Source organism: Stegostoma tigrinum, chromosome 19 (genome assembly GCF_030684315.1).
Source record: "Stegostoma tigrinum isolate sSteTig4 chromosome 19, sSteTig4.hap1, whole genome shotgun sequence".
Taxonomy (NCBI): Eukaryota; Metazoa; Chordata; class Chondrichthyes; order Orectolobiformes; family Stegostomatidae; genus Stegostoma; species Stegostoma tigrinum.
This window is the reverse complement of record NC_081372.1, coordinates 29,795,179-29,813,456: the sequence shown is the minus strand read 5'-3', so window position 1 is coordinate 29,813,456 and position 18,278 is coordinate 29,795,179. Positions and strand designations below refer to the sequence as shown.

Below are 18,278 nucleotides of genomic sequence, written 5' to 3'. Positions count from 1 at the left end.
CAATTCCATAAATCCACTTCTTAGCAAATATTATAATGACATATCCTTTAGATGTAAATTTAAATAGTTCCAGCACTCAGACTGGTTCTGTCTTGGGATATGCATGTAATGCTCCTGTTCCGTTTTAAATATTGACTTGCCTAAGTCTTAACAAGATAGTATCCCGTTACCTTCTTTATGATTGCTAACACATTCCAAATACCTTTTGCAGTCAAAACTTTATTTGTATTGCTTTCTTTCATAGACTAGAGTACAGAACACAGATACTTTGTTGGAAAAAAGGTCCTATCCATAAAACAAATAATGAAAATAATCAATTATATATTAAAATGACAGTTGGGTTCCCTGCCACTGGATAGAATTGTTTATCCAAACACATTGGCCTTGCTTTTGGTCGGTTATTTAGGTTTCTTTTAACTTTGATTGTACCTTTCCTAATGGAAATCCCGTATTGTATTCTGATACACTCGCCTCTCAAAGATATACCAGCAGGACTTGCAAAAATTCGGCTATGTAGAAATTCTCAATTTAAAAATGCTAGACCAAGCATTACAACACAGCAAACTGGAGCTTTTGTTTCTTTTAAAGGAGCTTAAATGCATAACAAACAATACTGAGAATTTTAAAAATGCATTTACAATTGACAGTCTATTTTTTGCAAATATTCCGTGGTGTAATTCAATGTATTGTTTCACAACTTCCAACGTGAACGTCATGAACGGAATTCAATGCGAATTAAAGTTAAAAAGCATGCCATTCGGTTTAAAACCGAGTTACAGCTTTACAGTTTTGTTTTAAATCATTCTAAGGCTGCAGTCGTTCATGGAAGAATTCTACTGCAAGGTGTGTCCCATCAATTTCGACCCGCAGCAATTCCACGGATAATTCCACCTTTGATAGCAAAAAACACATTTTCAACGATAGGAAACGTAAAGGATATCATGGTGCTTTTTAGCCATAAAAGTGATGAGGATTTTCTTAGTTAAAATATAAACACAATGGTTCTAAAATTTAATTTGTAATAAAGTTCCAATTATAATTTGTGTCAAAGTTCCCAATGCAGATGCTTACATAACTACCCCCACAATAAGCATTGCTTGTATGCACGCTATTGAAGAATGTCTATGGAGGCGTGTAAAAAGGTTTTTGACCCCCTGATGGTGTTTATTTGCTGCCTAGGCCAGTGAGAGAGCGAAAGCAAGAGAGAGAGAGAGAGAGAGTGTTATTGTAATGCAGAAGGCGCGGCCTCGTTCAGATGGAGATGTGCGGCCCGAGAAGCCGGTAATCCGGGACATCAGGCTTGTAACGTCCCATTTTACCTCATCTTCGAACTATTTTCCAGTAAAATCTCAGCTTCTTTTACAGACATGAAGCATGAGGGATGAAGAAGACCACAGTTTGAAGGACGGGTGACCGCCCTCTGCAAATGAAGCAGTTCCAGGCGAGTAATGTGGTTGTTTAATGCAGCGACGCCTTGTATATCCTACTGTTAAATACCAATGCGCGTTTCTGATGTTAAGCATCAGAAAATATGATTTAGGATTATCCGTGTAAGAGTAGCTGCCGGGGCGAACAAAAAATGATGTAGCAGAAATAGACACATTCTAGAAGCATTGGCCCGTACAAGAGGCGCACGGGGCCCTCCACTACGATTGAGTATTAACGTTTTGAGTTTCGGTCCTGCCTGTCTTTGAAAATATTAGCATAATCACAACGTATGCATTTGATGTGGTTTTGAATGTGAAAAAGCAGATTTCCTTAGTTAATATTTTGTGCGTTATAGTGAGGAAAGCGCGCCTACTTTTGAGATCAATGTCCACCGATCAGCCTGAAATCCAATCAGTACATGTGGCCAGGCTGTGCCCAGTATAGACTTTGCAGTGCAAATTCTCGATGTTGCCGTGATCCCTGAATCACGTTAGTTTGAAAGTCAAATACAAACATCTCGAAAGATCTTTTGTTTTAAAAATCGATCGATACACCGAACTCAAATGCTGCAGATAGCTTGGCTCTTTGTCTCTCCTAACAGTGGGTGGTAGACTAGGGAAAGGAAGAAAATGGCGAGTCGCAATCATTTACATTTTCTTCCGGTATATCGATCGATTTTGTCTGCCTTCCACTGCGGTCCGCAGAAATTGAAGCGCAGAGTCATAGGAAAACATTCTATGATCACTATTGAGAGTGTTCGCATAAATGGCTTCGTATATATACATAATTAAGCCCGTGTCCTGTTTTCTGATGGAACAGCACACATTTCTGCCACTTCATTTAACAGTACGCAGAAACCTGTAAATAAATTAATAAATAAATTAAGTCTAGAGATTTATGCATACAAGCAGGGAATCTTTTCTTAATTCCCAAGTTACTATTCATTAAACTCAAGTAAACAGTTAACAACCATTTATTTGGGTATATCCTGTGTAATTTTTTAGAAGTCAAAATGTGCTGAAGAATACACAGTTCAGGGCTGATAGCTTTAAATATTATGCTACATTTTAAATACATGTATTAAATCTAAGAAAACTCAAGTGCAGCATTATTTTAAGTACTTTCGATAATTTATTGACGATATGTAAATATGAATAAATCTATTCATTTATTCAGTTTTCTGTTATAAATCTGTCACCCAGCATTTTGCAATTGTAATTCTGCTGACATATTTAAGTGACATCACAGATCCGTCTCGAAAAAGTAGGTGATTAAAACGCAGAGAACTCGACATCACTGTTAAACTGTTAGTGGCCTAGAGCATACAGTAGTTCCTTTGAAATGAAGTAATCTAACGTGTATACGGATATATTGCTACAATGATGTTGTTCCACCAGACCAACTGAACATATGCATAGATTGTTGAATTTAAATAAACGTATCATTTATGTCTCCCTGAGAATGGATCTGTCTTCGATTTACTTATAAGCAGCTAACGCAGTTAATCCAGTTTTTTTTTCTATTCAACGAGCATTTTCAGAAATAATTTAGAAGTCCGGCTTGATTTCGTGGCAAGCAAAAATTCAGCACTGTCAGAGATGTGCCCGAATTAAATAGCAATGAGGTCACCCTCACAGGTATAAAAAGTGCTGATTCGTTTCAATACCATGGACAGCGATTTTTCTAACCTCAAACCGTGACTAAGATCTTTGCATCCTTCAACGCTTTGATCTAACTTTACCAACATGCAACTATAAAACCTATGTCCGTTTAAGCCTTTTAGCAATGAAATATATCTAAAGCTAAAGGTTAATCCCAGAATATTAATAATGCTAAATACAATGAATGTGCATTATCAAGGCATCGACCAGAAGGTTTTAACATACGTGTGTGGATGTTAATAGCACCGAGTGGAGAGTTAATATTTTGTGGCGATGAAAAGCGTGTCTTTCTAAAAGTTGAATTTTCAGTTGTGCTTAAATGTGAGCTATGCTGTTACAATATGTGCTCGATTTGGACCCAACACAGAACTGTGTTGGAGGAGAGGGGTTTTGTCATTCAGTAATACGTCAATTAAAAGAAACTGTTTACAAGATGGTATTCGCTTAGAATTTCACTCCTTCAGTTTCAAGGACATCCTGCTGATCAGGATTTGGTTAATGGAGGAGAACTTCTGGCCCAGCAATGACGTCATGGGCCCAATGTAATCCTCTTGTGCTGAACCCAATCAGCAGATGTGTCGCTTGTCTGGATGGAGAGCGATTAATCCGTTAGACTGGATCAGATCAGCAGCAGCGCCAGGACTGGACCAAACTGCCCCTAGTCCGATAAAGAGACCGGATAAATTGCAGAAGCTTTTTCGCCTCTTTAACAGTCTGGGATGGAGGAGTAGAAGACCAATCGTTCTTCAGCTGATTGCAGCTCTAACCGTTGCAGGTGCCTGGGAAGAGTTGCTGATCCCTTCTCTTCAGTATTATAGTACGAGATGGGCATGAAAACGGTGAATGCAGAGAGATCAATCGCCTTTTTTCCCCTTCCCCGCTCTATTCAAGAGAAGCAAAAATAAAGCCAGCGCATTGGAGTTCGCTAACAATGGATGTGTCAGGGACATTTTCATCCGACGTAGAGGCAACCCGGCAATGGAATCGGTAAATCTGCTAAAAGCTAGTGGTGCTATACACTGTAATTATGGGTATAGGCGGAATAACGATATGCAATGTCCTGTCTACACTGTAATTTGGGAAGAAAAGCTGGATTTTGCAGTCGATATTTTTGTGCTGGTCTTGAACGTGGAGATTAACTGGAAGCAAGAGCAAAAATCCCCTTAAATTTTAGAGAGTTGTTTTCTTTATCTTTAAACCACAGAAGCACGGAACTTAGCATCCCGATCGATGAAGATATTGTTGCTTTCGTGTGTTTTTTTTTGTTCAACCATTCGGCCAGTACGTATTTTAAAAGAAATAATAATGTGGATTTTACATACAAATAATGGTTGTTTAATTGGTGATTTATAGCCAAACGGACAGTTTCTGTTACTTGGCGATACTGACTCCAGCTCTCCGTGTTCACAGCGGACCTTGATTTAATGTCCATACAATTAAGGCACGCGGTGAATGCCAAGAGAGGGGCCGTCAAACTTCAATCCCACTTTAATTGGACGCAACAGCCTTTAAAGAAACACAACAATATCATCCGCCTATATAATCAAATAGGGCAGGTCTACCCTTTTAATATTTAAGACTATAATTCTTTTGATATTTTAGAGCTTAGGCTTCGGTCGAAAAGTTAAAGCGCTAACACAACGCTATGTTTTTCAATCTTATGTAATAAGTGGGCCAGTTTATAGTTTAGATTGAAATAATACCAACATCGGAGAAAAACAGAGAGGCGTAGTTTCAGTTAGCTGTTGTGATTTTTTTTATTCCGTCTGACGATTGCTTTCGATTTGTTCCAGTTATTATCCCATTGTATTTGTAAAGTGGCATGCGGTCTTGTAAATCCGAAGCTTAGCAGATCTTTGTACATTCTCGGCTAGATTAGGCGAGTTGTCTGTTGTATTCCTGCACTGTCGACTATTAAATAGCAATTTTGCTTAAAAGGATCTGGTTTTAGTAGTTGGAATTATTTGTGTTCGTACCTGTCTCTCTGCCAATCTTCCTCAAGAGCCAGAAGTAGAACGGAGGCAATTCACTTAACGGAACTCTAAGGTTAATGATAATCATTGCTTCATTGTTATAATGCAAGAACCTCATAAAATGTTGTAGGACTATAAATAATGGGTTTAGATAGGGCCCTATCAGGAATGTTCAAAGGTTTATTTTAATAACTTGCACAAAGTCAGCACTGCATTAGACCGAAAGGGCACCTTCTTAAATTGGCTTTTAAGGAAAAAAAACTTGCATGATTAATTTAGTTTTGAATTTCAACTCTTGACTATTACATTTAAAAAAATCACTAATGTCAATACACAGTCGCACATAGTGCACGAATTTGCTGTGTACGGATTATTTAAATGAAATTCGGAAACAGGCGATGTTCTAAACGCCGCCAGTGACGGCTGACCTGAATTGACGGTTTATATAAGGGGCCTTCAATAGAGTGCTGCAACGCAACCTGGGATTTAACAAAACACCCCGGGCTTTTCTACCTCAGAACTCGACTCTATATTTGCTTAATGCAGGTAGAATGTTTTTACTCTACTCGCTCTGACATGCAGGCGTGACAAACTTGCTGTTTTAAGGTGTGTCAGCGTGTTCCCATCTGTCCATCTGTAGTTCTGATATTTAAATTGTCCAGAGTATGTACGTAAATACTGGATTTGGAAAAGAAGACAAAAGAAGATCAGAGTGAACTGTTGGAAGTTATTGGTGTTAACTCCCTGTTTATGTAAGGCAACAAAGCGAGAATGAAGCAATCTTTCAAATGAATCTTAGCAAATCGTTCGAAAGCTAAGTAGTCGTCGCCTGTTTCACGTCAGCATAGTTGAGGTCAACCTCGCATTATTCTATTTGTTTTAAAATATGAGATCGCTGCGGATAAAATCAACACTTTAGCGTTAAAACTGTTTTTTAAAAAAAATCCTTGTCAAATATGCACAGAAACGTAGATCCTAGCATTTAGAAGTGTTCTCTTGTGGTTGGTATTTAGAGGTTAGCGCACCGAATTTAGTCGGACTGGGATGGTTCAAGGCAAGGTTCTAAATTCACTTAAAGCCGGAACTGGCGCGATTTGTTGGGATATCAATTCTAACCGCAGTTGCGTTATGTACAACATTCAATTGAATAGAATACACATTTTGATGTTTTGTTTTATGTGTGCAGATGGAGGACAACAGCGAACAGACGCACTGAATGGTCTTGGATACTGGGCCGATGAAACGGAACCGGGAAATAGTACTAAATCCCATAAGAGATTAAACATGATAGAGTTGGTCAAAGCATAATTTTATACAAACACATTTTCATTCCCCATATAGCCGCAAACCTTCGTAACTTATTGCCCTCCCTTCCAGCTATCTGTTGGTTAATATAAAACCAAAGTCCTTCAAAATGGCCCATTGCATCACCTGAGCTTTGGTGTTCAATGGAACTAAAGGTCTATCTTATTTTTCAGTGCTACATCGATGAACAGAATTGGTGGCATCCGAAATCCGAAAGAGCCTATTAATAGTCGAACAGTGTATTTTCACTGACGGTGCTGCAACATTTTAGTCTAATGGTATTGGTGAAGATTTTAGAGTTTTCTCAGTTGGTCCATTGCACCATTTATTATAATTCTGAGGAGAGTTGGCTCTCTTACACTGCAGTATCGGGTGTTATTAAAGCGCCCCCCTCAGGCTCATACTCTTCATTACCGATCCGGAAAATCCAATCGTTCCAACCGAGTCAGCAACTCTGGCAGCATCTATGACGAAAAATCAGAGTTAACGTTTCGGGTCCGGTGACCCTTCCGCAGCACAGTAGTATCAGTATTAAGCATGTTTACAATTTTAAACGTACATTTATTTCAGCCATGTAACTATCTGCTAGCGTGTTTGGAAACAAAGCAAGGCTAGCATAAAATTATCCCCAATACAAAACAGAAATCTCGGATGTGCGTTAATGGAACGTCTAAACTGCTTCTCAGAACTTCACAGTTAAGAGATTTCTTTCAGATGTTCTCGCCTTCCAGGAAGACTTAGCAAGTTTCATAAACCACAGTGAGATGAATGATCAGGGTCTTTTTTTTTGTTTCACTAGCTGGCCGAGGGAGGAATAATGGGCCCAACCTGTTTTCCAAAAGTTCTCAATTGTGCTTTCTCCTAAAGCACCGCTGCATATAAATGGGGCTTTTGTTAAACGCCTCATCCAAAGGATAACACTTGCAACAATGCGGCACTCTTATCAGCCCTGCATTGAAGTGTACAGCGAGATAAAGTGCTTACGTCCTAGATACGCGCTTAAATCGGAAGCGTTTTAACTCAGAGAATACTTTGAGTGTAACAATTCATGGGATATATCTGGAGAACTTAACCTCGTGTAATTTACCAAACGGGAGTGCATCACACCAAACCTATCACTTCTTGTGAAGGATACGTGGAAGCTTATATATGGAGATATGGCTTTTGACGACGTAAAGCGGCTGAATACGACCAATAAGTGTCTGCATGATAGCCACACAATACACTGAGTGTGCGATACTGTTTTGTGATAGATATTGTAATCCTGTTCAACTATTTCAATCCCCAATTACCTTTTTTGTTAGATCAGCTTCACAAATTTGATATTGTTATGTTTCGAAGTCGATTTTGAAATAGATAGTTCCGAATAAAGAAAGCGGGATGCTAAAAATATGAACAAGGAAGATTATACATGTAGTTCCATTTCAGATAGGATTTCTACATAAGATCGCTCTTTGTAAAGATCAATTAATTGCAATCCAGTGTATTTTTAGCACGGTAATGCTTTGTGAAGCTGTTGTTGCTCTCATTTTATCAATCCCACTGCCTCCTGTCCCTTCTTGTGGGTATCTCACGTTCGGTCTCCACAAGAGTTCAAATTACATTAATGACATTGCAGCTTCCACCATTAATAAAGTTGAAATCAAGTTTTTGCCAGTAATAGCATCTTCTCGGATTCTTAAAATATTAATCTATCGGTCATACATTGGAAAGGTTAATCTGGCAACACGAGTACAGAGTTCAGTGTATCCAAACCAGGTCCAATGGAATGAAATGTGAGTACAGTTAACACAGTTTCTATACTCACTTTAGTATCCCTATTTCCGCAGTATAGGCATAGCTACAGGCAATGCGAATAAAGGCAACTTCCGTTGGTTTGAACTTCTCTTTCTAAAATAACTTGCCTTTTTTTCAAATAGAGTCGAATGGCTATTGAAATAAGATTGATTTACTTATAACTCTACATCGTTCACGTCAGGCCATGCAAGACAGACAGGTCTCTGCTTTTCCTTCTTCTGAAACTGTCACCCTCAAGGAAACGGCCATTACTATCTTATAGAAACGTGTCTACATTAGACTAAAGCAGTCTTTACAAAGCCTCTAGCCTTCCAATTATGTACAAATATAAAGTAATGAACGAATATGTGATTTTAAAAACAAGTAAATGCTGGAAATCTGCAATCAAAGCGGAAAATGTAGGAAAAGGTCAGCCAGTTTGTTAGCAATTGAAAAGACAAGTGGCTCTTTAGGATGGGAATCCTTCTCAACTGGCTCGCCATTCGGACTGAGTCTTCATCGTAAACATTAACATCTTTTTCCAAACCGCGCGATGTGGATATACTAATTCCATTTTTTTATATTCCACACTTTATCTTGGTACGAATAGGTGTACTGTTGTTTAACCATTGCATGCAATTCCCAAGCAAAGTAAAACTGTACTTTCACATTTATTAAGTAGGTCGCTTCTATGCCCATTTTTCTTGTTTATTTCTTCCTGTTCGGAGTCTCGTAGAGACAGCTCTGTCTTTCTATTCTCTTCAAATATGGCTAAACACGAACAAAAATGTGTCTGCGCCATCACAATGAACAGAAAGCCAGAAACTTATCAAGTGATAATTTCGGGATATTTGTCTGTATATAGTTCTCCGTGGGCGCAATCAAAACGCAGATTTAAGTCGGTTTTGTCACCGAGGAGCTCGGGGTGTCGCAAGTATGAAATAAAAACGAAAATGCACCATCCCCGACTATATCCGGAGGGAGAATCAGGATTAACGATGACCTTTCGTCAATTCTGAAAGCTCATCGTCCTGAAGAGTCTACTTTTGCATTTGCATCCTCTGGTCTTCCTCCTTGCCCTCTGAATATTTTCAGTAGTTTCTGGGTTCTTTGACGCAACAAATCTGGTTCGGGAATCGGGTCAAACAAACAACTGCAAATATATATCTTTAAAAAATCAAACCTGGACTGTCAACGAAAATAAAACGCTTACATTGTCTCCAATACAAATTTTTCAACTGTAGTGAAGACAAGTTTTTTTAACAGTTTAATGAGACGTTTCCCTGTTTAGGTCAGTTCAAGGTTATCCGGTAACGCTGACATCGGATGGTTGGAATTTGTATGGACACACTTGCAGTTAATGTGGTGACTATCATTGTGCGTTTTAACTTTGAATCGATTGGGCGTTCAAACATAGCTCCTTGCTTCCATTTTAATGCCAAGTTACTATTTGTAGAGTGCCAGTATCGACTGGTCTTCTAGGGGGAAAAAAAAGCTGTTTTTACGAAATCGTGTTCACGATTTTTCATGACGTGCCGGATTTATATTTTTCCTTCATATATTTCGACAGTTCTTTAATTCATGAGAAATTTGTAAAGCGGCTACACTAGTGAAGCTTCGAACGTTCATTGGGGTCATAACGGGAATAATAATGAGTATAGATTTTTCAGTAGAATGCATGAATGGTATAATCATTATTAAGCGGATTTGTAATCTTTTGTTCTCCACTTAATCCCTCGCAACCGTGCACAGCTCACTATATTTATTACAGTCGCTTGGTAAATTTCGCTGTTGATTTTCACCAATCCAATATATCAAATTAGTTTTGTGGAATGATTTTGAACGAACCCAAGAACCCAATAATTGGGTAAATGTATTGGCTAAACAGAATAGCGTGGTTTGACTTCCCGCATTGGCTGAGGCTACCGTAAAGGATTGTGTTGTCCTTCTTAACATCTTCCCCTCACCTGAGGCGTGATAACCGTCAGGTTAAGCCACCAGCAGCCATCTCTCCACAATGACAAAGCATCCCTATGGTCTGGTAAGACTATGTCGACTTTACCTGATCATTATATTTCAGCTACACCTATATAAAAACAAAACCGATTCACCTAAGGCAGTATCTCTTGGCTATTTTCAGTGATCATGAGACAACTTCCAGTTTACTTCACGTTTAAATACAACTTGGATGACGGTTTACAATCAAGCATGATCTGATTAAGCATTTTGTTTAATTTTCTGATTACAACATACTGCCTTTTTTTAAGGACTATCGCTGTGACTTTATTAAAAATCAGGCGTATTATCTTGGCATGTGACTGAGAACACAGCTGATTTTTACATTCTGTATGTTGTTCAATGGCCAGTGGTTTTATTGCTCCTCCCACCCTATTATTTTAGTCATACTAGTTTGAATTAACAAATAATCCACTACCATTCCTCATTCACTACACGAATAAATGGAATGTCTTTTGTCTCTAACACTTACAAACACTTATAGTTTAGACAGTCTTGGGTCTCAATCTTCCGCCCACAGCTCAAGGTTATTTCATCAGATAATCGGTGTTAAACTAAAACTAATTTCAACGAAGCCTCTTGCACGTTTCTCCACACATCCCAATGGATTTATTGTTCAGTTCTACTAACTGGTAAAGAAACGAGTAGTTAATTTTCAGGGAACTACATTCCAATGTAGATGTCTCACCGCTGGAGAGGTTAGTCTAATTGGGTAAACGGATAATTGCCAAACGCAGAGACAGAAACCCATCTGGATTTAGTCTTCAGTAAACGGGGCAGTCCTTGTCCTCAATTCTGTGTTGGGTATTTAACAGCCTTTCAGTTCCTTCCCATTGCATGTAGAGAAACCGCAGTTTTGCCATGCTTTGTCTATCTGGTTACAGCATGTGATCAACCTTCTTCATTCATGCAGTTCTGCACAAATGAGGAAACAAGCAAGTCCAGTTGATTCAAGTCGTCTATGTTAGTGTTTATCCTGAGGCATCTTCAACCTATCCTCTCATTCCTTTATTGCTTTTCTTTCATCTATTGAAACTAATTGCTCCTGGGAATGTCAATTAAAGGCCTTCTTGCTGTTGGGGATATTCTGCTCAAATCAGAGAAAATAATGGAATTTCAGGTTTGCTATCACCTTTCTTAAAAAAAAAGTGATTCTTACTTTGTGATAAATACTCGAAAGTATTTGTACATAGAGTTTGTAAAAACAAAATCTAAAACTACAAACAGTATTTTTATACTGCCACACTTTCGAGATATGTCTTAAGATGTGGATGCATTTCCAATTTTGGGTGCAATTGTCAGCCTGAAGATTAGTGCTGGCAAAAGCAGATGAATGGGATAAGTCTTTCTCTAGAGAAAGGATAAAATAATTAAACTAAATCCAGATAACATATTTATTTTCTAATGTCACCACTATGAATATCTAGGCTATATTACAAATATAGTCTTAAACATATACTTGTGGAGTCTGACCATCGATGATAGAAACAAATTCTACATTACTGGATACATGCATAGATGTCCGACCATTTTTTAAACTAGCCCAAAAAATAGAATTTAAGTTATATTGCACCTAGTATGGACTCCAAACAAAATGAGACTAGCTCTTAGAGAAGGTGTTTTTCTTCTCAGTTTTGTTCATTTAGGAGTCAGAATACTGACTTGACCCATAAGGTATGCTGACTTTCACATTGTTACATATCTGATAAAGTCTTCTGTTCAGGGTACATTGGCATCTTTCTACTGCAAAATTGCCACATAAAAGCAATATGTTATGAATTGCTTGACATTTTAACATTTAAGTGAATCTGATTATTTTAAAATCTCTAAAGGTAGAATAGATGATCGCTCACACCTTTGATAAATGCAACTGACATTCATTTTGATAATATTACTTGTTTTTGAATTTATAGTTAATTATTTCATTTTTTAAATATTAATGCTGTTAACATATGGCACTAATTTTTCTTGTTAACTTTCTTTTTGCCAATTTTCGTTTTTCCATTCCTGAAGGTAGTAGTTCATGCTTCGACACATTGCTTGACACAGGAGTACATTTCAACAATAACAAACATATTTCAGTAACTCAATCAAATTGACATGCTTCTTATGTGAGCCCAAATATAGTGAGTAAGGGCACATTATTGGCTAATGGGAGGTAGCACAACTGTCTTTCATCCAATATTTTTCATAAGAGATCACTAAAGTGCAAGCAGGAGGTGCAATGAAAGTAGTCTACTGTTTTTGATCACAAAGATGCTAATACCAACCACTAACCACCAGAACCATTGCAATTACTCATTCAGTACAGATGGGGATTAAATGAGAACCTGGTCTAGAGAGGTTAGGCAGTAGATTTGAAGCACTGAGGGGCAACAAAAGCTTAATTGATGCTAGTACTCCCTCCTGAGGCACTTACTAAATCACAAAGGAATACAGTGAGCCAGTGAACCCATATTTACATAATTAACTTTACCTAATTATTTACTACATTAACTTTTAATGCATGGTATAAACAGAATATTATATGAAGACCTTAGGGAAATAATTTATTTCACATGACTGATGCTTGTCATCAATCAGAATGAATGGAATCATAGTCAATTACCAAATCAGAATGCACTTCAGATAGCTCCTCACTTGTCACTGTCTGCAAAATGCACTCATGACTTTAGGTCTGACCCAGTGAATGAGGAACATGATTTAACTCTCCTGGTGCCTGAGTTTTCTGCAATTGGAGAACATTTTAAGAATTTGGGATTAACTGACAGGTGTGATGTAGGCTTACAAAGTTGCACTGTTCTTTATTCTTGACATCTCCTTAATTCTAACTGAACTTTACAAAGATTTCAACTAATTGCAATAACTGCAAAAGTAAGTCTAAAAGATGCTTCTAGATTTAGAATTTAGCTTATTGTGCAAGAAATGACTGCTTAATTTACAATTTAGATATTGAAATAGGAGAATCCGACAATACAAAGAAAATAACTATCAGAAACTTGACAATTTAATAATTTCTCTTTTATAAGTCAAATTTCAAATCTTCATGCTGGAGGAATATAAGTCCCATAACATCACTGTATATTCTTAGACTAATTTATTCTTAATTCTTTGGTGTAAGAGCTTTAATATGTACAGATTTCATCAGAGAGCCTATTACATTTCCAGAACATAATTCCATTATTTAAAAAGTACAAAATCTATAAAATCATCTGGTTAGCGTGGCAAGCAATGCTTACGGAATCCCTGTTTTCAGGCAAGTCCCCCATCTGAGGTACTGACATGCAACTCCATCCTCCAATTATTATTTTTAAAATTAACTATAAATGCTGCAGAAACAAGCGTCAATTTTTGTTTATTTTATTCTTTAAAATTTATTGATTAAAGTCAAGTCAGACACTACCAGGATAAGACAAGGAATTTTTTAAAAAATCAAGAAATAACAGATTGGTCAAACCAAGGTTGAATTTTAAAAGAATGCAAGTTACAGGAAGCAGATACCAGTTAGGGAAATCAGAGTCCCGTATTTTTGAGGTTAACTGAAAGATTCCTATTCTATAGTAAATCAAAGTGATTTTTACACAAGTTTTCAGGTAATTAAAGATCAACTTTTATTAAAACAATAGAAGTGATATAAGTAATCAATAGTTCAGGAAAGTCAGAAGAAAACAGATAGACTAATAAAATAAAACAAAACAAACTAAACAAGGAAACAGTATCACAAGAAACAAAGATGATGTTAGAGGAGTAGATAACAAACCAACAAGGTCTCGTTAGTTAGTTTGGAACATTTGTAAATATTAATTTGAGCAATAAATCTATGTATGCCAGAATATGTAAAGCCATCCTTGAACTTCAAAATTTCAAGGGGGATTACAATATGCTGAATATGCTAACACTGTAAATGCTTAAATTCTTCCTCGGTCAATGGAAGACACTGACAGTGTGACAATATATATCGGGAACCAAGACATACTTACATACAAAGAAATTTCAGAGGGGACAAATTACTGCTTAATGTATAAAGTGTAGTGAACCAAAAGTTATCAATAATTCATGAAATGATATAGAACTGAAAGAGGCCATTTGGCCCATCATGCTTGGGTAAACTCTTTGGTTGTGATGACTGATTATAATCCCATTCCCCATATTTTTGTGTAGTTGTTAGGTTTATTTTGCTACATCGAGTACTCAATTCTTTCCAAAACACTAGTATTGAATCTGCTCTCATTATATTTTCGGGTAGTATGTTCCAAACACAAAACTAAATTTTTTTCCCACATTGCCTCTTTTGACATTCATTGTAAATCTATGTGCAATGAGTATTAACTACCGGAATGCTTCTCCTTAAAAAACACTTCATGGTTATGAAAACTACCATTAAATCTCCATTTACTGTCCTTGCTGGAAGAAGAACAGCCCCATCTTCTCCATTTACTTAAGTTCCTTAATACTAGTACAATTTGAGTGAACCTCATATATCTTTGCTATACCCTCTCGGAGGCGTAAAGGACAATGCCTAGGATAGAATGCAATATTCTGTCTGATAAAATGACATTTTTTTTTAAAGATCAGGCATAATGTCCATTCCTTTGTTCATGATGTCTCTATTAATCAAAGTCAAAGATTTCGCATTTAACACTCTTCTGAATTTTAACCACTTGTTCAAAATTCTTTCTGCTCTTACTCTTCTGAAATTGAAGCATTCAGTTGCTATCGCCTCTCCTACTCTTCTTAATAAAATCACAGCATTGTATCATCTGCCATTTTTCTGTGGATTTCACTACAGTATGTCCTTCTGATGTCTGTTAACATGCCTGTCAATGTTTGTTACTTTATGAATTCCATGTCATCTGTAAACTTTGTAAATATGACCTATGTGCACAAGTTCAAGTTATTCTTATTAATTACAAAAAGAATAGTGGTCCTAATAGTGACCCCTAAGGAACACCATTATGTACTTTTTCTTAGTCCGAAAAGCAACTATTCAGCACAAAATACAGGTTTAGTATAAGGAGAATACTCAGATTTCAGATGAAGTCAAGGATAAAAGGCATATATTACATTAAAATGCCTACAATGCACACACAATCATCGAAGGTATTTTTGAAATTGATTGTCAGGGGACTAATATTGTTGGCAAGGCAAGCATTCATTGTCCATCATTGAGATTCCTGAGAAGGTAGTGATGGGTCTTCCTTTTGAATTGCTACTGTTCATCATGAACAGGTGTTCCAACAGTGCTGTTAGGTTGAGTTCTGGGATTTTTATAGCGTAATGATGAAGGAACAGCAATCTATGTCTAAATTGGGATGACATATGATTCAAATGGATCTTGGAGGTGATAACATTGGCATATACCTGCTGCCTTTCTAATTGGTGAAGGCTGTATGTTTGCTGCCGAAGAAGTGGTTGGCAATTGCATTTCTTGCTGCAGCATGCTGACAGAACAGAGCAGACAGTGTACTGGTAGTGGTGCTCTGGTGGAAGGATTATTTAGTCAACTGTTAGAGGTGCATATCAAATGTGTTGCCTTATCCTACATAATGTGAAACTTCCTGGATGTTGCTGCAACTGCACCCAACCCAACATTGGGGATGAAGTCGAGAAGCTATTTCACTTTGTTGGTTCGCTCACTGACTTAATGAGTTTGACAGCTACGTTCATCAGCACAGCGTTAGAATAAAGGGTCAATCATTTTGAACTAAGATTAAGAAAATCTTTTTCACTCAGAGTGGTGAACCTTTGACATCTCAAGTACAACAGGTTGCCAATGTTCAATCACTTGAATATATTCAAAGCTGGGTTGGAGGCCGGGTGCAAAGTGGCAGCAGCCAGCAGTCAGATCACATGGAGGTCCCCTGTGTGGTCTGCTGCAGAGAGCCCTTGGAGAGGTACTATGAAGTTTGTCTCTTTAATTCTTCTTCATGCTTTTATCGACCCATGATTGTTTGGTGTATAGCTGTTATATACCTTTTTTACCCCTAACTAAATATTGTACTTAGGTACTTTGTATCTAAGGTAGCACTTTGTGTTCATAATATTATTACACTATACCTAACCTGTAACTGAAGAAGCTGTACCTTTGTACCTAAGATGCACTGTAAGTGGTGGCTTATAAACTTTTTACTATACTCACTTGAGTACATATGACAATAAAGCTAATTCAATTCAATTCAATTCAGATGGATTTTAGATTCTCAGGAAATCAAGCGATAACAGGGAGCAGACAGCAGTTGAGGCTGATAGCCATGATTAAAATGAATGGCAGAACAGGCGCAATAGGTTATAAAGTTGACTCCTCACTTCTTATGTTCTAGATATTTGGTCACTCTTGGTGCATAGACATTAAAGTACTTCACTGAGTGCAATATCTATGCCTTTGGTTTCCTTAACATTTTTTCCAAGTGGTGTGCAATATGGAAGAAATACCACTTCATGGTTGTAACTGCCTAATAAAATGGCACATTTCACCTATCTGGCTTTCACATTGGTTTTAATAGTTATAGATGTAAAACACTGTTCCTATTCTCTTGGACAATGGTAGTAGAGAGGAATCCATCAGAACCATTGGGAGTGGAACAGGGGTTGGGTGATGTTTGAGGAGAGAATTCACAACCGTGAGTGTCGTGAATTCCCATTTATTCACTTTATACATTACTAGCCATGGCAGCCTTTCATTTGCCAGGTTTTCTTTGCTGATTAGTGGCTGCAAAATACTCAATAGAAAGACAGAAGAAAAAGCATTGCCCTCTATCCTACCACAGGTCTCCCTTAGTGATAGTAAGAACTGCTGATGTTGGAGTCAGAGATAACACAGTGTGGAGCTGGAGGGACACAGCAGGCCAGACAGCATCAGAGGAGCAGGAAAGTTGACGTTTCAAGTCAGGACCCTTCTTCTGAAGAAGGGTCAACTTTCCTGCTCCTCTGATGCTGTCTGGCCTGCTGTGTTCCTCCAGCCCCACACTGACCTCCCCTACTTTGTTCTTTCCTTCCTTGTTTATTTTCCCTGGCTTTGTACTTGTTTAAAGATTGTTAATCTTTACTTACCACTTAACAGTCCCATCATCTGACTATTCAGCATTATTTGTGACTTCTCAGGTACTGAAGTAGTCTGTCTTTATCCAGCAAGACCTGGCCAATATTCAGGCTTAGGCTAATAAGTAGTAGGTAAAATGCATGCCATAAAATTTCCATGTACTGACCATCTTCAATTTAACCATCTCCCCATGACATTCAATTGAATTCCAATTGCTGAATCCCATTCTGAAAATTATCCCTGACCAGATATTGAATGGACCGGCCCTTTAAATTCAGGGCTATAAGAGCTGATCAGAATTTCAAAATTCTGAGGCAAGTAACTCAACTCCTGACTCCCTAAAATGTGTTCACCATCTATGCCACACATCAGGACTGTGATGGAATACTCTTTACTTACCAGGATAAATGCAATTGCAGCAACACTGAAGAATTTTCATACCATCCAGGATAAAGCATCCTGCCTGGCTGTCACCGCATTCATCACCAGCAACATTCACTCCCTCCACCAGCAAAGCACAGTGGCAACAGTGAATTTACATAATGCACTGCAGCAGCTCACCAGCGTTTCTCTGACAGCACCTTCCAAAACCGCAGCTTCTACCAGCTAGAAGGACAAAGACAGTAAATAACTGGGAATCCCTCCACGGCAAAAACAGATCCAAGCACCCACCTTCCCACTTACAGCTCTATCACTGTTCTTTCACTATCACTGAAGCAAAATCCTGAACTCTCTTCCTAGTAGGTACATCTACTGTACATAGACTTTAACAGTTTAAGACAGTGGCTCACGACTACCTCAAGGGCAATTAGGGTTAAGAATTGAATGCTGCCCTTGCCAGCAACAACTACATCATATGAAAGAATAAATAAGAGACATATCTACTCTGCACTTCTAACGCAAGGTCATCAACCCACAATGTTAACTCAGGCTTTTCATCTCCACAGCTGGTGTCTGACCATTTGAGCATTTTCCAGCATTTCTGTTCTATATATTTTTAGAATTGTTGACCACCACAGGGTCAGCAGTACCAATTGCAAAATAAAAAACTTTAGGAGCATTGATTTAATCTGTTCCACA

General features: G+C 37.8%; 1 long non-coding RNA gene across 1 annotated transcript; it reads left to right on the top strand.

Annotated features, from left to right (window-relative positions):
* Window positions 1–1,447: 1,447 nt before the first annotated feature.
* LOC125461320 (uncharacterized) lies at window positions 1,448–8,023 on the top strand. Its single transcript, XR_007249472.2, has 2 exons — window positions 1,448–4,076; window positions 6,249–8,023. It is a non-coding gene; the product is annotated as an uncharacterized LOC125461320 (long non-coding RNA).
* The last annotated feature ends 10,255 nt before the right edge of the window (window positions 8,024–18,278 follow it).